The sequence below is a fragment of the Pelodiscus sinensis genome, chromosome 6 (genome assembly GCF_049634645.1).
Source record: "Pelodiscus sinensis isolate JC-2024 chromosome 6, ASM4963464v1, whole genome shotgun sequence".
Taxonomy (NCBI): Eukaryota; Metazoa; Chordata; order Testudines; family Trionychidae; genus Pelodiscus; species Pelodiscus sinensis.
In genome coordinates, this window is record NC_134716.1 from 88,175,000 (window position 1) to 88,200,072 (window position 25,073).

A 25,073-nucleotide genomic window follows, 5' to 3' on the forward strand; every position below is an offset into this window, starting at 1 on the left:
CAAACACATAAAATGTTTGTTTATTAAAAAAGGCTCCAAGTTAAGTGAATTCCCTCCTTTGAGTCTATTCAGTGAGTCTTTTCACTTCTGTGCCTCTGAGAGGCACCGTTCACACAATGTGATGTATGGAACAGGGGACTGCGTGCACGCACAGAGATCTGCATCACATTGCAGGACTGGGCCTTGGGATTTTATAGTCTCTTGGGCAGAGCACGCCTTATATTTGCATCATGCTGAATTGTTTGTAGGTGCGTATGCCATTTCACAGGCTGATAGATATGGCAAGCCCCTTGTGACGGGGCATTCCCACCCCGCACGATGCCTCCCGCCGAGCAGGCACTGCTCGGCGCCGAAGGGGGAGCAGTCCGGAGGTGCGCAGCATGCTCCGGGGCTGCGCCGTGGAGAGCTGAGCCGGCCGGTGCACGGGCGGCAGTCGGGGAGTGGCGGGGCGAGCGCGGGGGCAGCGCGGAAAGGTTCCGCCCTCCCCCGGACATCCGGCGTGCTGGGGATCGGCGGCGGGACGTTTTAAAACGCAGCCGCCATAGTCGGGGGGGGTGGGAGAGAAGGAAGGAGGAAGGCTCAGAGAGAGGAGCTCCCCGCAGATGGCCGAGCTGGGAGGGCCGTTGCAGGACTGGGGATTGCGGCGCGCTATTCCTCTGGCCGGAGGTGAGCCCGTCGGCAGTCTGTCCACGAAAGGGAAGGTGAGCCTCCTCGCGGCGGGACACTGGGGCGGGGTAAAGGAAGCAGCCCAGGGCAGAACCCTCGCGGGTTGGTGGGCTGACGAGTTACGGCAGGAAGCCCCGTCAGTCGGGGCGGGTCTCAACCGACCTGTACCCTTAGGGCCCTGGGCTGGGGCCCGTGAGTGAGGGCAGGTCTGGGCCCCCGTTTCCCGCGCCCTGCCGCCTTGACGGGGGAATCCTGGGGGTGGTTGGGTAACTGGTCGCAATAGAACTTTCGCTGTGTCAGAGCGGGGGTCTGTATAGCCGCCAGAACGGCCCGCGATTAGGAACTTAGAGGACATGGGTGTAGGGTGGTGACTTTGGGGCAGGCAACCCTGATGATGATGGGGCTGTAACCCTGAGGGGGAGCCCGAACCATGACACCCCTATACAAAGAGATTGACAATTTAAGCTAGACAAAATTCAAACAAAAAAGGGTTGGGCGATAAGGTCTATGGAGAGAGATATTATCAAACATTCCTACTGCTATATTGAGATCTTGTTATGCATGCTTTCAAGGTTTTGTGTGTGATTTCATATATTAAAATTTGAGGGCAGGAATGGGATGGAAATCAACTCATGAAAGTTATCAAAAGGAAGCAAATTTACCTTCTCTTTTGTTTGACTCTAATGCACCATGAACATTTATGGTTTCACATAAATAATCATCATCATTAACCCATCTTTTCATACCTATGACCTTATAATTCTTGCTTGAAAGTTATAAGGAATTCTATTGTTGAGGGATTTGGATTTAACAACTGATTCACTGCTTGCCCCAAGCAATTTATAGGGAAAAAGCAGACATTTGGTTGTGGAGGAAACAAATTAAAAAATACTCCTTCAAGAGCCTGCACCAAAAATGCTTCGTATAATCTAGAAAGAGCCATGCAAGTGTAGCTCCCCTTTTTCCTCTCCGGGTTACTGGGGAGCAGGTCACACTCATAGGTGTGCCTGGGCGCCTGGTGTTTAGCTGGGGAAAGCCCTATCCACCCTCTTGCTGCAGTCCCTTGCTGGCAATGAATGTAAAGTGGCGGTGCCTCCACCTGGCTGGCCTTGTACACACACTGGTGCCTTGAGAGCCTCCAGGAATATACTCATTCCAACATAAAGCTGGATCTAATTCCAGAACAACTACAAATCATATACATCTAATAGAATACTTGAAAATAAACCATCTTTACTTAACTAAACAGGGATTAACAGATTAGCAAGGAATAGCATTAACAAAACACATAACAACAACTGAAGCTTATATAGCTAGACAACAGTTACTCCACCCCAGAGTGTGCACACCCTTAGACTCAGTCCCAGACACACGCTTGCGTTGGCACGCTGATGTTGCAGCTGTAGTGAGGATTTGGTCCAGGCTAAACAGCAGCTCTGTCCCAGGCAGCACTCTTCCAGCAAGGCCCAAACTTACTGCCTCATGCTGTGCCTGTAGGAAGCAGCCTGCTAACTCCCAGTTCCAATAGGCATGTAGTAGCTGCACTCCAAAAGCCCCTGCACTGGGTCAATGTCCTTGGCACCAGCCTGGCTCCCCCTTTGGTTCCAAACTGCAAGGCAGAGTCCCAGACTGCTAGGCCTCTTCTTCAAGCAAATGGAGAGAGCATCTTCTCTCTCACAAGAGTCCCTCCTACCTCTTTTGTTCCAAGGGCTCATGGGAATTGTAGTCTGGATTGTAGCACACAGGGTCTTTTTAGAATAAAACAGAGGCCCCTTTAGTAAGGGGACTACACAAGTATTGGACATGCATCCATAGCTTGTAAAAGGTAAAGCAGTGCAGGCATGTTCCAATCCATAAGGCTAGACTGCTCTCTCTGGGTATGTTTACACTATAGCATTATTTCGAAATATCTTAATTCAATTCAAAATAAGTTATTTAGAAATAACGCATCTATACAAAAAATGCAATTCGAAATAGCTTTTGCTAAATCAAAATAGTGCGTCCACACTGATTGGATGCTGAATTGCATTTAAGGGCAGCTGAAACCAGTTCTGGCAGGGCATCAGGTCAGTAGGGGTATGTCTACACTACCACCCTAGTTCGAACTAGGGTGGTTAATGTAGGCAACCGAAGTTGCAAATGAAGCCCGGGATTTGAATTTCCCGGGCTTCATTTGCATCTTGCCAGACGCCGCCATTTTTAAATGTCTGCTAGTTCGGACTCCGTGCCCGCGGCTACACGCGGCACGGACTAGGTAGTTCGGATTAGGCTTCCTATTCTGAACTACCGGTACACCTCGTTCCACGAGGAGTAACGGTAGTTTGGAATAGGAAGCCTAATCCGAACTACCTAGTCCGTGCCACGTGTAGCCGCGGGCACAGAGTCCGAACTAGCGGACATTTAAAAATGGCGGTGCCCGGCAAGTTGCAAATGAAGCCCAGGAAATTCAAATCCCGGGCTTCATTTGCAACTTCGGTTGCCTACATTAACCACCCTAGTTCGAACTAGGGTGGTAGTGTAGACATACCCTAGTTGCTTTGTGTGGCTGCTGTCTGAGGCTATCTGAGGCTCATGCTTAAAGGGACCCCTCTGGACAGCCGGTTCACTTTGCTGAGGAAAAGCAAAGCATTTTTCTTTCTGCTTGCATGGTTGCCCTCACTCGGGACACCACAGCACTCAGCACCATGGAGCCACCCCTGGGCACTCTGGTGCTTCTTTTGGATCTTTTGCTGCAAGCCTGGCAGCAAGTGCTGGAGACTGCCTGGCAACTTCTGCGGCAGTCCATCCCTCAGGTCCTCTTCCAGACCTCCCTGGGGACCGTGGAGGAGAAGCGGCTGGATGCCAGCATGCCCCGCCACATCTGGTGTCTGGACACCAGCAGTGACTGGTGGGACCACATTGTCCTGGAGCGCTGGGGAGACCAACAGTGGACCCAGAACTTCAGGATGAAGAGGGACACCTTCCTCAAGCTCTGTGAGTAGCTCGCCCCTGCTCTGCAGCGACAGGACACGCACATGAGGCCCACCATTCCCCTCCACAAGCATGTGGCTATCGCCCTATGGAAACTCTCCACGCCGGATAGTTACCGATCCATCGGCAACCAGTTCGGTGTGGGGAGATCCACAGTCGGAGCAGTGCTCATGCAGGTATAGCAGTCTCCAGCCACTGTGCCAGGGGAAGGGGGGGGCAAGAAATGGATGGGCTGCCTCAGGGAAAAGGGGGGAAGGGGGTTCAAGTCCCTTCCATGGGAGGGTTTGTTCTGTTCCAGCCGCACTTTAGACTGCCTGCGGTGGCCAGGATTGGGGGGGGGGAGGGGCGCGGGGCAGTGGTGGGGAAGGAACACTCTCTGCCACCCTGACACCCCAGTGATTCTTGGTTTTGTGTGTCTCTCTGCAGGTGGTCAAGGCCATCAATAGAGTGCTGCTCTGCAGAGTTGTACACCTCACGGATTTGGACGCAGTCATCGAGGGGTTTGGCACCCTGGGCTTCCCCAACTGCGGGGGGAGCAATCAACGGGACACACATCCCTATCCGTGCCCCGGAACACCAGGCCTCCCTGTACATTAACTGGAAGGGGTACTTCTCAGTCATCCTGCAGGCTGTGTCTGACCACCGGGGCCGCTTCCTGGACATCAACGTGGGCTGGTCCGGCAAAGCACACGATGCGCGGGTGTATCGCAACTCCTCTATGTGCCAGAGGCTGCATGCCTGGACCATCTTCCCTGACCACCACATCAGGGTCGGGGACGTGGACATACCTGTCTGCCTGGTGGGGGATGCGGCCTACCCTCTACAACACTGGCTCATGAAGCCCTATACAGGACACCTCAACCCCTCCCAGTAGGCCTTTAATGCTAGGCTCAGCAGGGCCCGCATCGTGGTGGATGGGGCCGTTGGCCGGCTGAAGGCCCGATATAGATGCCTCCTCACTCGCCTTGACCTCTCCGAGAGGAATATTTCACACGTGGTGGCGGCGTGCTGTGTGCTGCACAATTTGTGTGAGCGGAAGGGGGAGGCTTTCCTGCCAGCCTGGATGGCAGAGGCAGACCACTTGGCTGGCCTGTATGCGCAGCCCCGCATGGCTGCCAGCTGGGAGGCCCATTGGGGGGGCTGTCCGTATCCAGGAGGCCCTGAGAGAGAGCTTCCACATGGAACAGGACTGAAGTCTCCCTGGCGTGCCCCACTGGGGTCTTGTGCCTTATTCCACCCTCACATCCTTCCATTCACCCCTCCCTAGCCCCCTTTCCGGATGTCAAATAAAATACTCATATTTTAAAAAATATCAACTCTGTTTATTTAACAAAACTGGGGGTGGAGGTATGAAACTCTGGGGAGACTGGGGAAAGGAGAGAGGGGAGGGGGAAAACTGGGAGGAGGGAGCTGGAAGGGGGAAGCAAGGGGAAGAAGGGGGAGGGGAAGCTCAGGGCTCAGGGGTGGGGGTCTCACCGGGTCAACTGTTTCCCAGCATGGTGGGTGTACTGTGTATAGTGTGGCCGAGGTGGGGGGGGGGGTGAGAAGTCCTATTGCTCTGTGTAGAGGGAGCTTGTGAAGGGAGAGCGTCCTGCTGTGTCCCACCCGGGGTCAGGAGCATGTCAGGTCTCTTCACACATGCGTTTGGCTATCAGGCCACGGCCCCCGTGTGGCAGGCAGTTGGAGCCACCTGCCCAGGGATGGCACTCACATGGTGTGGCCTCCCCGGATGACCCTGGTGACTCCGCTGCTGGGACAGCTCGGGGTCCGGCTGGCATAGCACCCTCCGTGGCACTCTTCGTGGTTGCTCCCCCTCCGTGCCCTGGTCAGGGCCCTCTGCTCCTGGCTCGCTGCCCCCTGGGCTGGCACGGACCATCCCACCCCCCCAGGATGCAGTCCAGGGCCTCAAAAAGGGGCAGGTATGTGCCCCTGTTGGGAAGCTGCCCCGTGTGGCCCTGGCATATCCCTGCCTCAGTTCTTTAATTTTTATGTGCACCTGTTCTTGGGTGCACATGTGGCCTTTAGTGGCCATGGTGGCAGCTATGCAGCTGTAGACGGCCGCATTCCTCCATCTAGTGCGGAGATCATGGATGGTGAAGGCCTTCCCCCAAACCTCAATGAGGTCCATGATCTCTGCACTAGTCCAGGATGGTGTCTGCCTTCTCTGGCCCCTGGCTGGCTCTTGGGAGCTGGGGGTCTGGGCAGTGGAAGGCTGGCTGGATCTGGCTGCCTGGTTCATCTTGGGGCCACTGTGTCAGGGTCAGTGACTGCTGGCTCTGTGCTTGCAGGCCTATAGCTGGCACATTCAGTGTGGCCAGAGTCTACCCCTTTAAGGGCTCCGGGGCAGGGAGAGAGGAGAGGAGTTTTCCTGGTTTGGCCCAGAGTGGCCACCTGGTAAGGGCTGGAGGCCCCCTATTTTGAAATAAGCATCTACACAGTGCTTATTTTGAATTAACTATTTCAAATTTGGCCTTATTCCTCATAGAATGAGGTTTAACTAATTCCAATTAAGCGCCCCGCTATTTCGATTTAATTTCAAAATAGCAGTGTGCCTGTATAAGCGCTATTAACATTAATTCAAAATAATGGCTGTTATTTCAAATTAACTTTGATGTGCAGACATACCCTCTGGCACCTGGCCATTGGGTCTTCAGGAGGAGCTTAATATTGACTCTTTCTATTCTTGCCAGATTCCAGCAATAACTTGCAGATCTTGACTTGAGTTTTTTCTACCACTAATGTGAGGATTTTGCAATCCCTGAACTTTTGAGCAATTGAAGAGAAAGAAGGGTTATTGTCTGAGCATGAGGGTGCTAACTGAGCAGGGCTTACTTTTCAGAGTGCCCCATATGTGACAGCTGAATGAGCCATAACTATGATCAGTTTCAATCTCACCAGGCACACAGCAATATAGCACACTTAGATCAGTTGCATTTAGCACACTTAGATCAGTTGGGAAAGTTAGGGTGTATCTACACAGCAGGGCTTATCTCGAAATAAGCTACGCAAATTGAGCTACGTCAATTGCATAGCTTATTTTGAAATTGGGAGTATCTACACAGCACTTATTTTGAAATAGAGCACTCTTCCTCCGACTTCCCTTACTCCTCGTACAATGAGGGTTACAGGAGTTGGAATAAGAAGTTCTCCAGCTTATTATTTCGACATTATTTTGAAATAACTGCCTGCTGTGTAGATGTGGACTAAGTTATTTTGAAATAACACTAGTTATTTTGAAATAATGTTGCTGTGTAAGAAGTATCGGTAGGGGCCACATGCCCCTTATTGGTCCTGACTCTTTGTACCACTCTGGCAGTACAAAGAGTCAAGAGCTTGCTGGGTCAGCCGACCTAACAATTCCTCCAGTGAATGGGAGTCTCCCAGGGTATGTCTACACTACCACCCTAGTTCGAACTAGGGTGGTAATGTAGGCATACCGCACTTGCAAATGAAGCCCGGGATTTGAATTTCCCGGGCTTCATTTGCATAAGCCGGCCGGCGCCATTTTTAAATGCCGGCTTGTTCGAACCCTGTGCCGCGCGGCTACAAGCGGCACGGGCTAGATAGTTCGAACTAGCAAGCCATTCCGCACTATCTGTACGCCTCATGGAACGAGGTGTACAGATAGTGTAGAATGGCTTGCTAGTTCGAACTATCTATCCCGTGCCGCATGTAGCCGCGCGGCACGGGGTTCGAACAAGCCGGCATTTAAAAATGGCGCCGGCCGGCTTATGCAAATGAAGCCCGGGAAATTCAAATCCCGGGCTTCATTTGCAAGTGCGGTATGCCTACATTACCCCGCTAGTTCGAACTAGCGGGGTAGTGTAGACATACTCCCACTAGTTAAGAGCAGTGAAGATAACTCCTGTACCACTTGTCCTGTTGCTCTTGGTGCGTGGGGCATGTTGGGGACAATGGGAGTATGGCAAGAGTGTGACTGTGTACCAGGAAGCCTTTTGTAGAGAGCAATTCGTGCACATGCATTAGAGCAGCCTGTAGGCTGCTCTAATGCATGCTGACACTGAGAATATCCCCTATGCTGACACTGAGGGTAGTGTAAAATCAGAATCTAGGCGCTGCAACTTTCACCTCTGCAGCCCCAGAGAACACCGGGGGTAATAAAAGACATGGCTTATATGTTTGAGTCATACAGCAAGCAATGAAAGCAAAATATGGGAGTCACTACATAGTACTGCTACCATAGCCTTATAGGTTCTTTTTCTGAGCATGTAAGCTGTGCCCAGTCTTTGAAGGAATGTTGCATTGTTGTTAGTTTTGTAACACACACCTTTTGGGGAAACTGTTGCCCTCTGTTCAGGATACTTTATACGTATGAGTCTCTTAGTATAGAGAATGTCAAGAAGTAGTCTTTTAGTATAGGAAATGTCAAAAAATAAGACACTCTTCAGTTGCATTAATGTTTTCTCCCTTTGGTGGGTCTAGCAGCATGCTCATTTTCCCCACTCTCAAATCAGTTTTGGATACATTCTGAGAATTCAAGCCATGACTGTGGGGATGAATTGTTTGTTATCTCAATTATTCTTGTGTTCTTGGTCTTCTATGAGTTTATTCATTATTGGTGGCAGTACAGTATGGGACTGGCTGAGACTATCATAGGGTATGTCTACACTTGCCCCCTAGATCGGACTAGGGAGGCAAATGAAGCATACTGGAGTTGCTAATGAAGCTTGGGATTTAAATATCCCGCACTTGATGAGCATATTCGTGGCCTGTCGCCATTTTAAAATGCCGGTCGCTCGATTTAACTTGCTGCGTGTAGATGCAGTAGTCCGATCCAAAACCCTTCTGTCGCGGGGTGCCCCCACCCTGCACTGCTCGGCCCTGGTGTCGGGCAGTACACTCCCAGGCCCAGTGGCCTAGTTCAGCCCAGCCGCAGGCCCTGAAGCCTAGTCCAAGTTCAAAGCAGGCCCTGCGGCCTAGTCCAGCACAAACACAGGCCCTAAGGCCTAGGCCATGCTCTGGGTGGATGGGGTAGGGGGGTCCGGGCCCTCCCTCTCCACTGGACCCCAACCCAGGGCCCTATTAGTGGTGGGTGGTTCCCAGCACTGGCTTGGCGGGGAGTTCTCCCCGAAATGCACCGAGCCCACCGGGGTGTTCCCTGTCCCTTGCCCTGGGTTGCTTCCTACCCCAGCCCCATGGCCAAGAGAGACCCCACCTGGAGATGCTGGGCTGGCGGTGGCCGTGACATTGGCAGGTCTGGCGTCTGGGGCAGCAGCGAAGGGGTTGTCCACCGCGGCGGGGCGGGCGGGCGGCCCCCTCTGGTCAGTGTTGCAGGCGTGCTCGGCCCAGGGCCGGTAGTGGCAACAGGGGCAGGCCCGGCGGCTTTTGCTCCGGCGGCAGGTCCGGCTGTGGCTCTGGAGGTTGGGCAGGAGCTCCTCCCTCCCTGAAGGCCAGCCCTAACTAAGCTGTTTCTCTGGCCTTTATACCTGGCCTGCAGTTGGAGCATGCCCAGCACTGCTGCGGGGCCGGGGCTAGTACAGCCCAGCCTGCCAGCTGGCTCCCCCCTTGGCCAGTGTGGGGCTGGACCGCCCTGTCACACCTTCCCTTGAATTAACTGTTATTCCTCACTGTTGAGGATCAAACAGGTCCCAAAGTCATTCAAACTGCTTGGTTTTATACTGAAATGATTTAAAATGGCGTTTTGCACAGTATTAATGAGCAAACCTATATAACCTCAGGTTCACTCATAACTCAACTCAATTGGCTTGAAAGGTTTGTCAAGCTTAGTGAATGTTTTAATGAGCCAGGGATTAGGCATGAGTTCGTAATGAAACCTTAAACCAGGTAGTTTAAGGCCATGATCCTGCAAACTCTATGTACTTAACTTTAACCATTGGATTCAGTGGGTCTGCTCAAATGCTTAGAGTTGATCATTTGCTGGATTATTTTAACATTTCCTACAACCCAGATCATTTCAGACCAACACTTGTCATCTCAAGATGAGACTACACCTGCCAGTTTCTGTAACGCCAGGGGGACTGTTTATGGCAAAAGGATCACAACTGTTTACTACCACCCCGTGACCTCTTAATGAAAATTAAGAAATCATATTTCTATGCCAGAATCACCACTAGCATTTATGAACAACTGAAAACCTAACCATAAAAAAAATAATTAAAACAGGAATTCAGCTTAACTTGATACTCTCTCTAGGCAATGGTCTCATTAGTGAGGCCACTGTTTGAAATGATGGTAGAATGATTCAGTATGAGCACTCATGTAGACATTGATAGCTTATTAATTATCCACATACAGGGCCAAATTCATTCCTTATGTAACTCCAGTGAAGTCAAATCATACCAGACATGAAATTGGTCCACATGATTTTAGACACAATTTTAATTACTATCAACTGAAAATCCTGCAAAGGCCCATAATATCTTAACTGATTTTACATGATCTCAGAAAAAATATGAGATGAAAAGTAAAAATTTCCCCATACTCCAGCTGCTATAAATTACTGCACGCACAGGTGTAGAATCACTGACAATCATTCAAGGACAGTATGTGACTCTGTTTTCATTTGCTATATCCATTAGTTTAGTTGTTACTCAAGTATCAATAAACTAGGAAATGCAACTGAAATGGAGCTACTATAATGTGGGTGCATAAGTGACTGGACAGCCATTCCCAGAGAGTAGTTATTAATGGTTCACAATCATGCTGGAAGGGCATAACAAATGGGGTTTTGCAGGGGTTCGTTTTGGGACCGATGCTGTTCAATATCTTCATCAATGATCTAGATGATGGCATAGGGAATACGATTATTAAGTTTGCAGATGATACCAAGCTGGGTGGGGTTGCCAGTGCTTTGGATGATAGAGTCAAAATTCAAAATGATCTGGACAAACTAGAGAAATGGTATGAGATAAATATGATGAAGTTTAATAAGGAAGGAACAATCAGTTTCACACATACAGAATGGGAAGTGATTGTCTAGAAGGAGTACCACTGGAAGAAATTTAGGAGTCATAGAGGGTGACAAGTTAAACATGAGCCAACAGTGTAACAGTTGCAAAAAAAGCACACATGATTCAGGGATGTATTAACAGGAGTGTTGTGAGCAAGACACAAGAAGTAATTCTTTCGCTCTATTGTGCACTGATTAGGCCTCAATTGGAGTATTGCATCCAGTTCTGGGTGCCACATTTCAAGAAGGATGTGGAAAAATTGAAGAAGGTCCACAGAAGAGCAACAAAAAAGATTAAAGGCCTAGAAAACATGAGCGATGAGGGAAGACTAAAAGAATAGGGCTTGTTTAGTTTAGAAAAGCAAAGACTGAGGGGGCCATGATAGCAGTTTTCAAGTATCTAAAAGGGTGTTAGAATGAGGAGTGAGAAAAATTGTTCTCCTTGGCATCTGAGGATAAGACAAGAAGAAATTGGCTTAAATTGCAGCAAGGGAGGTTTAGGTTGGAGATTAGGAAAAACTTCCTAACTGCTGGGTAGTTAAGCACTGGAATAAATTGCTTAAGGAGATTGTGGAATCTCCATCACTGGAGATATTTAAGAGCAGGCTAGATAGACACCTGTCAGGATGACAGTGCTTGATCCTGCTGTGAGGGCAGGGGACTGGACTTGATGACCTCTCGAGGTCCCTTCCAGTTCTAGTGTTCTATGATTCTATGATACTCTAAGCGAAAACTAAAAGCAGCTTTTTAAACATTACCTAATCTATAATGTGGTTGTTATGATGCCAATATACTCTGATCCTTTCCACAGATTTGGCCTGTACCCGACTATGTAGTTAGGAGAATGATGTGCTAGGGCCATGGGTGAATAAGGTGAGTAGGGGCATGGCTGAATGATCTCTCACAGTCTGGTAGGTGACATCACTGAGGAAATCTAGCCGATAAAAATAAACCATATCTAGCTGAAGAGGAATATGCAAATCTAATTTTACCAGGATTTTATAGTTGGAATAAATTCATTTTCTCCCTGCCCATTAGGGGACTATTACTCTACTGTAGAGCTTTAATGATATATCTGCATGAATCAATGTTTTACACAGGATTGCTTTGACTTTCACAAGTATCTGGAGAGTGCCTAGCTGATTGTCAGACTCCTTAAGTAGCATTGATTCTACCACTGCAATATTCAGATGATGAGATAATGGCATCTTCTCAGCTTATTGTAAAAATCTTGTTAAAGAAGTCAGTGGTCATGGACTCCTCTCAATTCTTCACTTCTTTTTTATTTGGTTTTGCTATGTCTGAGTTCTGTGAGATGTGGTGCAGGCAATTAAAAAAGTAGACAATTTTCCAACAGAAATCACAAGGTTATCTCATTTCCTCCAACCCCCCCCCCCCATTTTCTGTATAAGAGAATGTAATTGGGCCTCTGTTGACAAATGCTGACTTTTTAATGGTGGCCACTGTCCTAAGAAGAGATGGGGTGAGCTGAAGGTGCCTTGGGGGATGAGGGTCCATAGGCTCATGTGGTGGTGGTTACATTCCCTACATGAGGTATTTAGGCCAATGCCATTGTAAAAGCACAGTAGTGGAAGCTCTGGGAATGACACTGCAGTGTCAGACTGTGAATTGCCTGGTAGTGTGACACAGTGCTATCTTCTGGTGGTGGTACTGACAGGAATGCTCTGAAACATGTAATTGCCCTGATTGATTCAGGGAATTCACAGGCTTTTCCTGGTGTCCTGGGTCCTGTAGGGAATCAACAAGAACCTTGCCTAATGTGAACAATGCTGTGGCTTCTTGAGAACCTGTGTTATCTATGTGCATTTCTGAATTGCCCTGGCAACCACGGATCGATCACCAGCTGCCAGAAGCTTTAATCTGATTAGAGGCAGTGAAACTGGTCTCTATCTCTGGCGCCTGACTCAGGTTTCAGAGCAAGGGAAAAACTATGACATCACTCCTGCTTGCATCTGTGTTGGATAGCTAATGACATTACATGATGGGATTGAAGACCATTACAGTCAATGTTGATCCTTATTATTATTAAGAGCACTTCAAATTTACTGCACCACAGGGCAGGCTTGAAAGCATCATTTTTCAAAGGTGTGCATGTTGCATTGGACTGCAGGGAAGAGCTCTGCTGGCTAGAGAGTATGCCGGCAGGACACAATGAATTCAGAAATTCATTGGATACAAGTACGTGTCGTCCTTGTACTCTAGGGATATTCACATTCTATCATTTTGTGATAATCAGCCATGAGGGTGACCTTGGGATAAAAAGCCTCCTAGGTGGGACGTGCTCCTCTTTCCAGCAGACATGTTACTCATGTGCATACATTATAGGTGGTTTGTGCTGGATTTCCCAAGTGCTGGCACATGGTGCATGGGTTGGAGGCCTGTCTAGTGTGGATGAGTCTCACCCATCATGGAGAGTTCACTCTGTTATGAGGTTTGGGACTTTTTTTCAGAACTGTCATTGGTCTTTTAGGAAAGAATCTGAGATCCTTTTGTTTAATTTCAGTGAAAGTCTGTACAGACCAGTCATTCCTATATAGATTGAAATCCCAGATCAGCTGAGCTGTGGTAACTATTGTACTACAGGCTGGACTATATCCATGGGGAATTCCCAGGAGAGTATGGCTCTGATTGCAGAAGACCTTTCAATATTTGGCTTACTTGTGTGTTAGATGCTGAATTGGAAATTATATAAAGTCATTCACACCTGGTATAAACATCTGGAAAGTCACTTCATTGTTCCTCTTCAGATCTGTTCTTAAAACTCTCCTATGCCATGATGCCCTCAAATACTAGACAATGATTGGTAGTGTGCAGAGACCACAGTTTATCATACTGCTCCATATCATCCCATTGTTTCCTTGTACTCCCTCATCTGTCTGTCTGTTATCTGCTGTCTTTAGTTTTAGACTTAGATTGTAAGCTGTTTGGAGCAGAGACCATCGTTGTGGCTATACAGTGCCTAATGCAGTGAGATCTTAGCCCCTTACTGGGCTTCTAGGTGCTGTGGTAATACAAGTAAATAAATACTCCTCAATTATGATAGCCACTGAGGAGTGTGGTCTTGCCCCTTGTTATTCTAGAATCAGATAGGGTATGTCTACACTACCCCCCTAGTTCGAACTACGGGGGGCTAATGTAGTCATACGGAGTTGCAAATGAAGCCTGGGTTTGAATTTCCCGGGCTTCATTTGCATGATCCCGGCTGGCGCCATTTTTAAATGCCGGCTAGTTCGGACTGCGTGCCGCGCAGCTACACGCGGCACGAACTAGCTAGTTCGGATTAGGCTTCCTGTTTTCGACATGCAGTCCGAACTAGCCGGCATTTAAAAATGGCGCCAGCCGGGATCATGCAAATGAAGCCCGGGAAATTCAAATCCCGGGCTTCATTTGCAACTCTGTATGACTACATTAACCCCCCTAGTTCGAACTAGGGGGGTAGTGTAGACATACCCATAGTTAGTCAGATTTCTGTTACTTTGGATGATGGGTAGCCCAAGTGGATGCATGAGCTCAGAAGGTGCTGCTAATATTGTTTCACAGGGACTGGGTGCTCCACTCACTCTATCTATCTGTGTTTCCATAGCTGGGGTACAAGAATGCCGTGTAAGTCTTGAACTCTGATTTCTTGGATAAATAGCAAAACAGCTAGATGTTGGGACACTTTATGGCTGGAAACTCTGTTTTTAAAAACTGTTAAAGAGCCCCAAATAAAAAAGGTACAGCTTAATTCCTGAGGGTATGTCTACACTACCCTCCTAGTTCGAACTACCTAGTTCATGCCCCGTGTAGCCGCGCTGCACGGGGTTCGAACCAGCGGGGTTTTAAAAATGGCGGCTCTCCGCTTATGCAAATGAAGCCCGGGAAATTCAAATCCCGGGCTTCATTTGCAAGTGCGGTATGCCTACATTACCCCGCTAGTTCGAACTAGCGGGGTAGTGTAGATATACCCTGAGGTACTATGTATATGCATTCACATTCCCTACTAGTGGCTCTAGTGGCTCTTGGTGTTGTACAAATTTAAAGAAATGTCCTTTGTGAATACACGTGAAAACAGGAACGCCTTATGTTGTTGGCAGTGCAGCAGAAGCATGGGGCTCAAGTGTCTTGTGGAGAAGACTTTGCTCGAAGACAGATCAGGTTCTCAGATGAGTATTTCTGAACATCATATGGGCTGTTGACAAAATGTTATAACAACATTGAAGACCAATTAAATGACACCCATGCTTTAAAATCAGCCTTGCAAAAGGGACTTAACACTGTCTTTACGCATTTCTTGGCCTAGATCAAGAGTCTCAAACTTCATTTCATCCTGTCCCAGTTCTGACAACGAAAATTACTACTTAGTCCCGGACTGGGAGACTGCAGCCTGAGGTCCTTCTACCCCCAGCAAGGGGAGCCAAAGCTAAAGCTAAAGCCTAGTGGGGCAAAGCCAAAGCTTGAGGGCTCAGGCTTTGACTTCCACCTGGACAGTGAGACTCAGGCATTTGGCTTAATCCCCAGACAGTATAACCCCAGCCCTGGTGGACCCGTTAAAACAAAGCTATGACACACTTTGAGGTCCCAACCCACAGCTGGAGAACTGCTGGCCTAGAGGATTGATCAGCTGGCTATTACAGCAGTTCCTGCCTCACCTCCCACCTGTAGTAGCTGCTCCAGAAAAGACTAGAGGTATGTCTGGCAATCCTAGCTGGTGGAACAATTTTTATGAATTGTCATCTGCTAGTGCATGACAGAGCATCAGCAGGGCTACTCTAACTTGAGGATGAGGCAGTTTGGCCCTGAGCAGAGCTCAGGATCAGGGGTGGAATGGTGGCAGAAAATCCCCTATGCCCCTGCTAAATTGCATACACCAAGGGCTTCTCTTGAGCACCTGGGAATTTGGCTCACAACATATAACTTGAAACACAGAAACTTTAAACAGTTCTAGAAGGCTGGATCCAGCTGTCTCAAACTGGTGGTCTTTCTTCTGTATTCCCAGACAGCTACCTCATGGACAGTAACCACAAACAGTATATGGCTCCCAAATTGGCCTACTGAGACATGTTCAGGAATGACAATCTGCCAGTCACCAGCTCACCACTAGTATTCAAGGGCACATGAATGTGTGGTATTTATAACTGAAACTCTATCTTTGCCAAATCCTACTGCTCATTGTGGGAGTTGAAACTCCTACACCTGGAATTCCCCGTTCCGCCTCTGTAACACATTCCTAAGGAATTTTTCAAATTAACAGCTTGGCCTCCCCAGAGGAATCTTATTTTATTTTGTGCTAGGAGCCATATTTATTTCTTTAGTCTGATGTTACTCTGCCCTTCCAAAGCTGGCTATAAGGCCGTTGTTTTAGTAGTCTAATATATAAGAAACAGTTGATAGCACAGCATATTTCCTAGTATGGGTAACACAACTCAGGTTTCCAAAGAGAGGGGGCAATGTGATCAGAATGGAAGTGTGTCCTTCTAACTCATTTTAAACTTTCTACACATGAAATCTTAGCTTTGTTTCAAAGACATACAGGGACAGCCTCCACCTGGCAGAGTTATGTTAATTATTACCGTGGATATACAGAATTGTAAGTCAACAACAAAGACAGAAACCATACCAAGATGGAATGGTGAATATACAGACCACAGTCTGGATGAAATTAAGCATGGATAGGATCTGGTCTGTGGGTTAAAGGTTCCCCACCTATGCACTAAGGCTATGTCTTCACTACGGAGTTTTTCTGGGATACCAGAGGCATCCCAGAAAAACTCTGCCACGTCCAGAGAACGTGTCTGCTCTTCCGAATTTTTTTCAGAAGAGCAGACGCGCTCTTTCAGAAGCCCCGTATTCCTCATTTTATGAGGAATAAGGGCTCTTCTGAAAGAAAGTTTTTCCCACATTTGGCCCCGTGTAGCTGGGCCAAATGTCGGAAAAGCCTCTTCTGAAAAAAGAATCGGAAAAAGGTATGCAAATTGTGGTTCGCAAATTGTGTTCCTTTTTCTGAAAAAAAAACCAAACAAACCCCAACAGTGTAGACATAGCCTAAGTGAAAAAGGAGAGTTTTCAGTCAACAGGTGATTCTTAGTCATTACCAATGATTCCATCTCTCATGCTGTTAAGTGCTTTCCTGAGGACATCTTAAATCACTTTACAATCATTAAAGTCAAACTAAAGGAAAAACATAGAAACAAGGCATATTGCTCCTCCAGACCTTCTGTTGCTATATAATTTCTAGTGGTATTTTCAAAACATTGGGATTAAGTGTGTGCTTGTTTATTTTAAATTTTCTCACCAGTTATGTGACACCTCCCTGCCTGGGAGCTCAGTCCCTGACACAGCTAGACACAAGTTCTAAAATAGTCAGACAAGTCAAAATTAGTGAGCCATGCAGTCCTGGCTATGAGCCATATATATATATTAATGCTGGAATTCCACTATAGGGACATTAAACACTACAACGGCAGTAATATTAGAACCAATGTCCTGAAAATGAGAAATTCCAGTGAAATGATGTACTATACAACATATTTTCTACCCTTTGCACCAGCAGTGAAGCTTTGCATATATTTTGCTCCTTCATTTTCATATAGATTATATTGCCCATCAGCGTGCTGTAGCATGTTGTAGAACAGTGAGATCTGGTGACACATTACTTTGCTATGGAGATCAATCCACAAATGGTTCCTCTAGCAGTTAGCAACAAAACACCGCAGAATTAACAAATACCGGTAACTCCTTTAACAGAGCTTACCCCATGGGTAAAAATAGTATTATGTACTACAGCAGTGAATCTGGACATGTAATTCTTAAAACAGGTTGAGAGGTTTGGGGGGGGGGGGGGGGTAGGGTGAATAAACAGGCCCCAATTACTGATAGTAATAAGGTGACAACGTGCGGAAAGTTTTTTTTACGTTTTCTGAATAAAAATTCAAGAAACAGGAACACTAAAATAAGACAGTGTTGTTAGTCTTTTAGTCATATTTCTTAACAAAATCATGTAGTGGGCTTTGTCATTTATAGTATATCAATTTTGATTTAGTACTCAGAAAAGGGGACTGACTCTGATCTCGTAGTCATGTAAATCAGGAATAACTCCCTTTGAAGTTGCAATATTACCTCTGCTCAAAATTGCTTGAAGGTTAGGACCAGGCCCAGAAAGTTAATATAGTTTTTACAAAACCAACAAGGAGTCCAGTGGCATTTTAAAGACTAACAAAGGGTATGTCTACACTACCCCACTAGTGCGAACTAGCGGGGTAATGTATGCATACCGAACGTGCAAATGAAGCCCGGGATTTGAATTTCCCGGGCTTTATTTGCATAAGCCGGCCGGCGCCATTTTTAAATGCCGGCTTGTTCGAACCCTGTGCCGCGTGTAGCATTCAAACGACGAAGGTTGAAAAGTGACCCATCAAGCTTATACTTTATTTAGACTCCATGGTCAAGGTCCCTGACTGCGTGGCTGAGGACACATTTAAAAAAGAGATTGAATAGCACTTGGGCCAGCACACACACTTCATGCCATTGGATATCTCAAATGGATCTGAAAACTCACCATTTGAAAAAACGAAGCCAGTCATGTCATCATGGAACAGGTTGACAAATCTTCTCGGGCAGCCAAATTTTAACAGGATAATCCACAGGGCTTCTCCGTTGATGGTGTCAAACACCTTGGTCAGGTCTATAAAGATGGCATATAGATCAAAGTTCTGCTCTATTCACTTTTCCTGGACCTGTCGAACAGCAAAGATCATGTCAATGGTGCTGCGGCCTGGACAGAAACCACCCGGTGCCTCTGGTAGGTTCTCCTCTGAGATGCTGGTGATCAGATGGTTAAGGATGACTCGAGCCAAGATCTTCACACTAGTAGAGAGAAGGGAGATGCCTCAGTAATTTCCAGTCAGCTTTATTGCCCTTGATCTTAAAGAGCGAGATGATTGTGGCATCCCTAAAGTCTTTAGGCATGTCTTCTTCTTCCCAGATGCTGGTCAAAATGCTGTGAAAGGCTTCAAGTGACACTGGTCCTGATGCCTTGAAAATTTCAGCAGGAATACTGTCCATCCCAGGGACTTTGCCAGAGGTAGTCTGGCTGATTGCCTTTTTGACCTCATTCATTGTAGGGGGCAGGTCAAGACTGTCTATCATTGGTTTCTGAGGGATCTGATCTAGGCCCGCAGAGTCGACAATGGAGGGCCTATTGAGAAGGTTGCTGAAGTGCTCTCTCCACCTATCATTGATGCTGCTCTTCTCCCTCAGGAGGGTCATGCCATCTGCAGACAGGAGTGGTACAGTACTTGGCTTTGAAGGTCCATATACAGCTTTGATAGCACTGAAGAACATCTTGGAGTTCTTGGTATCAGTATAAGGTTGGACTTCATCAGCTTTTCTCTCCCACCACTCATCTTGCATTTTGTGAAGTGCAGTCTGTGCCTGACACTGAAAGTGCTTGAAATGGTCATGCTTGGAGATTGAGGACTGGTCGTTTTGCCATACCAAAAATGCGTTCTGTTTTTCCTCTAAAATCTTCATGATGGTCTCATCATTTTCATCAAACCAGTCTTGGTGAACTCTCTTTTTTAGTCCTACTGTCGACTTAGCTGACTCCGTCACCAGGGTTTTGAACTGATCCCATTTTTGTGTTGGGGCTCTAGTCAAGGATCCATGGGACGTTAGTACATCATCAAGGCAGGCTGCAAATTGCTCACGATGACCAATATGCTGCAGCTTCCCGATGTTGAAGGAAAGTCTGACAACCTCGAGCTTCTTGTGGTACAGTGGTGTGATGTGCAGCATAATGATAGATCTGATGAGTCTATGATCAGTCCAGCACTCAGCTCCCCGCACAGCCCTAGTGATCTTAACATCATGCATGTCCTTCCTGCGACTGATGACATAGTCAATCAGGTGTCACTGTTTTGATCTCGGGTGCATCCATGTGGCCTCATATTTATCGGCCTGCCTGAAGAGAGTGTTGGTAACCGTCAGGTCATTTTCTGCACACAAGCTCAGCAAAAGGAGGCCATTGGCATTCTTATTACCAATGCCGTGATGCCCCAGCACCCCTTTCCAGTTCCTACAGAAAGTCACCCAACAGGAGAAGCTTGTAACTAGGAGGAGTTGCTTTCACAAGATGATCAAGGTCCTCGCAGAAACTCTCTTTTGCTTCATCGCTGCTGGTCAGAGTGGGGGCATAAGTGCTGATGACTGACGTGATGAAAGGGATTGAGGGGAAAGTGGAATTTGATCAGATGCTCACTGATGTAAGTTGGTAAGTCAGGAAGCTGGCACAATAGTGATGTCTTCATGGCAAGTGATGCATCTGACGAAGTGGGTCTTTGCCCACGAAAGCTTATGCTCCTACACTTCAGTTAGTTTATAAGGTGCCGCAGGACTCCTCGTCGCTTTTGCAGATTCAGACTAACACGGCTACCCCTCTGATTCATGGCAAGTAACACTCTATGGATTCTGTCTTCATTTTCTGGCCTGCCTTTCCAGAAGAAGGTGTAACCTCCTTTCAGTTCGCAGATGGATCCTTCCTCTGCAAGTCTGGTCTCGCTCAAGGCGGCTATGTCAATGTTATAGCGTGCCAGTTTTCTTTCTATGAGGGCCGTTCTTCTCTCAGGCCTCGTAGTATTCTCCCTCTCCAAGAGGGTGCGAATGTTTCATGCTCCAAATATCATCTTTCTTTTCACTGTTTTTCGACTGCTGTGAGGGTAAAACTGCCAGCTGAGGCATGCTGGCCAGTTTGGTTGAGACAAGACATTTTTGGGACACCTTTTCTAGTCCCCTCCCTCATTTGAGGGTGAACAGTGCTACTCCTAAAAAGGCCTGCTCAGTCGCCTGGGATGTTGCCGAACTCCTCGGTTGTCCCGGGATCACAGTCGAGCAACCAAAGTCCATAGGCCGCCTAAGTGCAGGTTTGGGACTACAACTCCCAGTGGTCAGCTCCACCTGTCGCTTCTTCCCTCCCCCATCGCCGCAGGACTTTGAAGTAATTTTTTGTAAACTGAACTACTTTCAGAAGTTGAGAGTATCTGAATGGGAAATTACCTATTGTAATGCGAGAATCACTCCATGGCAGTGTCTACACTGGGCCACTTATTCAGGAAAATCAGCCGCTTTTCCGGAATAAGCTGCGAGCTGTCTACACTGGCCCTTGAATTTCCGGAAAAGCAACGATGCTCTACTGTACAAAATCAGCCGCTATTCCAGAAAAACTATTCTGCTCCCGCTCGGGCATAAGTCCTTATTCCGGAACACTGTTCCGGAAAAGGGCCAGTGTAGACAGCCCAGTAGTCTTTTCCGGAAAAAAGCCCCGATCGCGAAAATGACGCTCAGGGCTCTTTTCCGGAAAAGTGCGTCTACATTGGCCACAGATGCTTTTCTGGGAAAAGGGCTTTTCCAGAAAAGCAGCCTGCCAATGTAGACGCTCCTTTTCCGGAAAAACTGAAAATGGAATAGTATTCCGTTTTAAGCAGTTCCGGAAATTTATGCCAGTGTAGACACAGCCCACGTGTTTCTTTAGACCTTGGGTCAGGGTGTCAAATTTGCATATGAATTCCAGCTCAGCAGTTTCTCTCTGCAGTCTGTTTTGAAGTTTTTCTATCTGAAAATGGCAACTTGTAAGTTGGAAACTGTGTATGCAGGGAGGTTAAAATGCTTCCTCACTGGCTTTGGGATGTTGCCATTCTTAATGTCCGATTTGTGTCCATTTATTCTTTTGTGCAGAGACAGTTAAACAAACACGTGGGTAAGGGAGGGCTGGCAGGGCCTCACCCCTTCCCCGGCCTGGGGTTGGGAGGTATCAGTGGGAGCTCTCTCTCTCCCTCCTGACCTCTCCGAGGATGGAGGAGGCAACGAGGGCTCTCTCTCTCTCCCCCGACCCTTCCCAGGGCAGGAGGCTCTTTCCCTCCACCTGTGACTCCTCCTGGGGTGGGCGCTATTTACTGGGCAGGATGGGCCCCACTTACCTAGGCTGGTGGCAAGAAAGATGGCAGAGCCCCATCCCTGCTGGTCTCTCTGGTGGTGGTATGGCTGCTCCCCAGTGGTCACTCTGCAATGTACCTTTCCCCTGTGGGTTTGCTGCCTCCAGTGTCCACTGTGAGTATAGCATCTCCTCAAACAGCCTCCCCATGGCCATGTTATGGAAAGTAGTCCCATTCCGGGCACTTCCAGTCTACCTGGCACAACCAAATCAAGGAGAAGAGGTAGCTGCATACCAAATTTGGTGGTCCTCGCTCATACCATTTAGGAGGTGTTCTTGAACAAAAAGACTTACAAACAGATGAACATTTATAAAATACATAGATAGATACAGCAACCTATTAACTGAGGGGGAAGGCAGGCAGGGAAGCTACATCTAGACTACAGGAGGTTTTTTTTTAAGTGGCCTTTTTTCGAAAAAACTTCACTTGTGTCTAGACTGCCGCTGTGTTCTTTCAAAATTAAATCGAAAGAACGTGGCAGTTTTTTTTGACAGCGGTAAACCTCATTTTATGAGGAAGAACACCTTTTTTTGAAAGAGCTCTTTTGAAAAAAGACATTCTTAACTGCAAACAAGGGTTTTTTTGAAAGAGAACATCCAGATTGCCTGGGTGCTCTCTTTCAAAAAAGTGGATCGCTTTTTCGAAAAAGTTGTGGCAGTCTAAATGATCTCTTTTGAAAGAAGCTTTTTCGAAAGAAGTGTAAAATCTAGACATACCCAGAAAGAGAAAGGACTCTATTTTCTCATCAGGATAACATCTATTTTTCTCATCAGGGAAGGAAAAGTAAAATATATGAAGACAGGCTTCTGAACTGAGGAAGTGAGATTCTAAAATATGACAGTCTTAGTTTCTGATTCTAAGCTCAGTTAAATTAGGAGTATATGCACTGAAGTCAGTGTAAAATCATTGCAAGACCAGAATTGGGACCCAGGTCCTGGAGTGAGGATTTGTGTAAGCAAGTGACTTCTATGGGGCAGATTTTGCTTTCATTTCCATGAGAATGACTCTGGAGCAACTTAATCAGAAGTATTATTCTGGATTTATACCAGTGTAACTGAGATCAGAATATGGCCCCTGGAATGCCATTTGTATTAAAATTTCATGGCCTAAAATTCTCTGAGGAACATAGATTTAAACTAAAGATTACCCACCAGTCCAAATTTGCTTTAATTAAATTGTTGCAGGTATAGACTTCTCTTCTCTTTGCTAGATGCAAAAAATGTGATCACCAAGAGATGTATATATCTCAAGATTGCTCAAGAAGCCAAGACAAGGATTTCTAGCAACTATTATACATACCAGACTTCATAGGAAGCCGAACTTTAGCACTGACAATTAAGTACCACTCCGATTAACTCAAAAGTGAATATGCTGGGTCTAAGTCTCCTCTCACTTTCCTCCGTTTTATATTGATGCAGCTCCATTGATATCAGTGGGATTATTGCTGATTCAAAACAATGAAGCCCATCATTTTTAAAAGGTGATTGTAGACATTGCAACATGGACAGATAGGGTCAGATTTTGAAGGATCATTGTCTGAAGTGACTGTGTATGAAATGTCAGCTGCACAGCTATCTTTGTTTCATGGTTTTGCTTTCTTTCTTTTTCCATATAAGACCTGATTTTCAGAAGGCCTTGAACACCCCAAACTCCAGATGACTTCAGAGGAATAGTTTGTGTTCAGCACCTTGGAAAATCAGGCCAACAGAGACAACTATGGTGGAACTCAATTGTCTGAGTGTGATGCAGACCTGCTCATGTTGTGTGTGTAGAAGACAAAAATCTTATAACAATCTGTGTCTACTGTGCCAAGTTCATTAAGAGAAACTCTTCCATCAGAGAAATCAAATTTCCTGGACAAAATTTATGCTGAAAAGAAACACACTTCTGCTATTAATTTATATGGTGCCCAGAGGGTACCTCTGTTTGTGTTATAGAGTAGCTCATAAAAAGTTCTGGTTCAGGATGCAGGACTCAAAAACAATGCTGCTCTCCAGATGAATGGTGAATGAGACACCTTATAAAACAAACAACAAAGTAACCTCAGGGTACTATGCAGAGTTATTATAAAATATTAAAATGCAGAATGACAAAATATGAGAAACATGACAAATAACAAAACACTGCTTATTTTAATAACCTTTGCTAAACTTTATTTCCCTTGATGTAACTTTAAAATGGAACAGTCGCTACAATTACAGTGGAACAGTTTGTTTCCACAGCATGAAGCATCTTCTGCCTTCAGTTGCAGGGACAGGAATATTTAGCCAGCCCAGATACATGTTTATCCTGGAGCACTTAAAAAGCAACCAGACAAATAACAGAACATGCCCTGGACAGCCATCTTCTCCATTTCAAAAGATGATTTCCAGCCATCACAGGTTATAATTATGATTGGAAAAGGGCTGTAGCAAAGATTCTGAATTGTATGTCTTTTCGGGTATGTCTACACAGCAACATTATTTCAAAATAACTAGCGTTATTTTGAAATAACTTAGTCCATGTGTAAACAGCAGGCAGTTATTTTGAAATAATGTTGAAATACTGTCAAGCTGGAGGACTTCTTACTCCAACTCCTGTAACCCTCATTGTATGAGGAGGAAGGGAAGTGGGAGGAAGAGTGCTCTAGTTCAAAATAAGTGCTGTGTAGACACTCCCTATTTCGATATAAGCTATTTCAAAATAAGCTATGCAATTGATGTAGCTCATTTTGCATAGCTTATTTCAAGTTAAGCCCTGCTGTGTAGATATACTCTTCCATTGCTGACCTTTAGGAGACTCTTAGGTCCAGTGCATCATGGTCCCAGCCTTGGACACCTGTCAGCATGGACCCAGCCCTGGCAGGGTTGAATCCCAGACTGCCCTTGGGGAGATGCATTAAAGAAGGGTGGTGGCTGGGGGCAGAGGCTGGGCAGCCTGGCAAGGCATTGCCTTCCCCCATCTCTTATACCACCACCCATGCAGAGCAAAAGAGGGAGGGCGAGATGTGGTCTATGTGTTTGGGAACAGGGAGCCACATAATCTTTCCCAAAACCCAGCAGATATGATGCCAGGGAATTAAAGCAGCATGTAGTTCTCTTTGTATTGAAGGTATCTCAATGACTTGTCTCAATGACTTGATTACCTGCATCCTGCTTCAAAGACCTTTTCACAGCAGACTTGAAAGAGAATCCTCTGAACTGTCATTCATGCTTAAATTCGACACTTTACATCGTGGTCTAAACAAAGACAGTAATTATCTTACCCATTACACAGATAGCTTCCCCAATTATCACCTCTAATATCATTAGCTCACAGATATTTACCTCCCCCCCATCCCCCTTCTGTTCTGAAATTTGATTTGTCCTTTTCATATGTGTTCATTTTTTTGATTGTATCCTTTGGTATATATGGTTGTGCCAATTTTCTTCTACTATTTGATCTGAGGAAGTGGGTCTGGCCCACGAAAACTCATCACCTAATAAACCATCTTGTTAGTCTTTAAAGTGCTACATAGTCCTGTTCTTTAAATAAGGAGA

General features: G+C 46.5%; 1 long non-coding RNA gene across 1 annotated transcript in view; it reads left to right on the forward strand.

Moving 5' to 3' along the window:
- The first annotated feature begins 560 nt into the window (after positions 1-560).
- LOC142829760 (uncharacterized) overlaps positions 561-25,073 on the forward strand; it is a 94,043-nt gene continuing 69,530 nt past the window's right edge. Inside the window, exon 1 of the long non-coding RNA XR_012904505.1 lies at positions 561-701. This is a non-coding gene — a long non-coding RNA (uncharacterized LOC142829760). The remainder of the gene's footprint in view (positions 702-25,073) is intronic.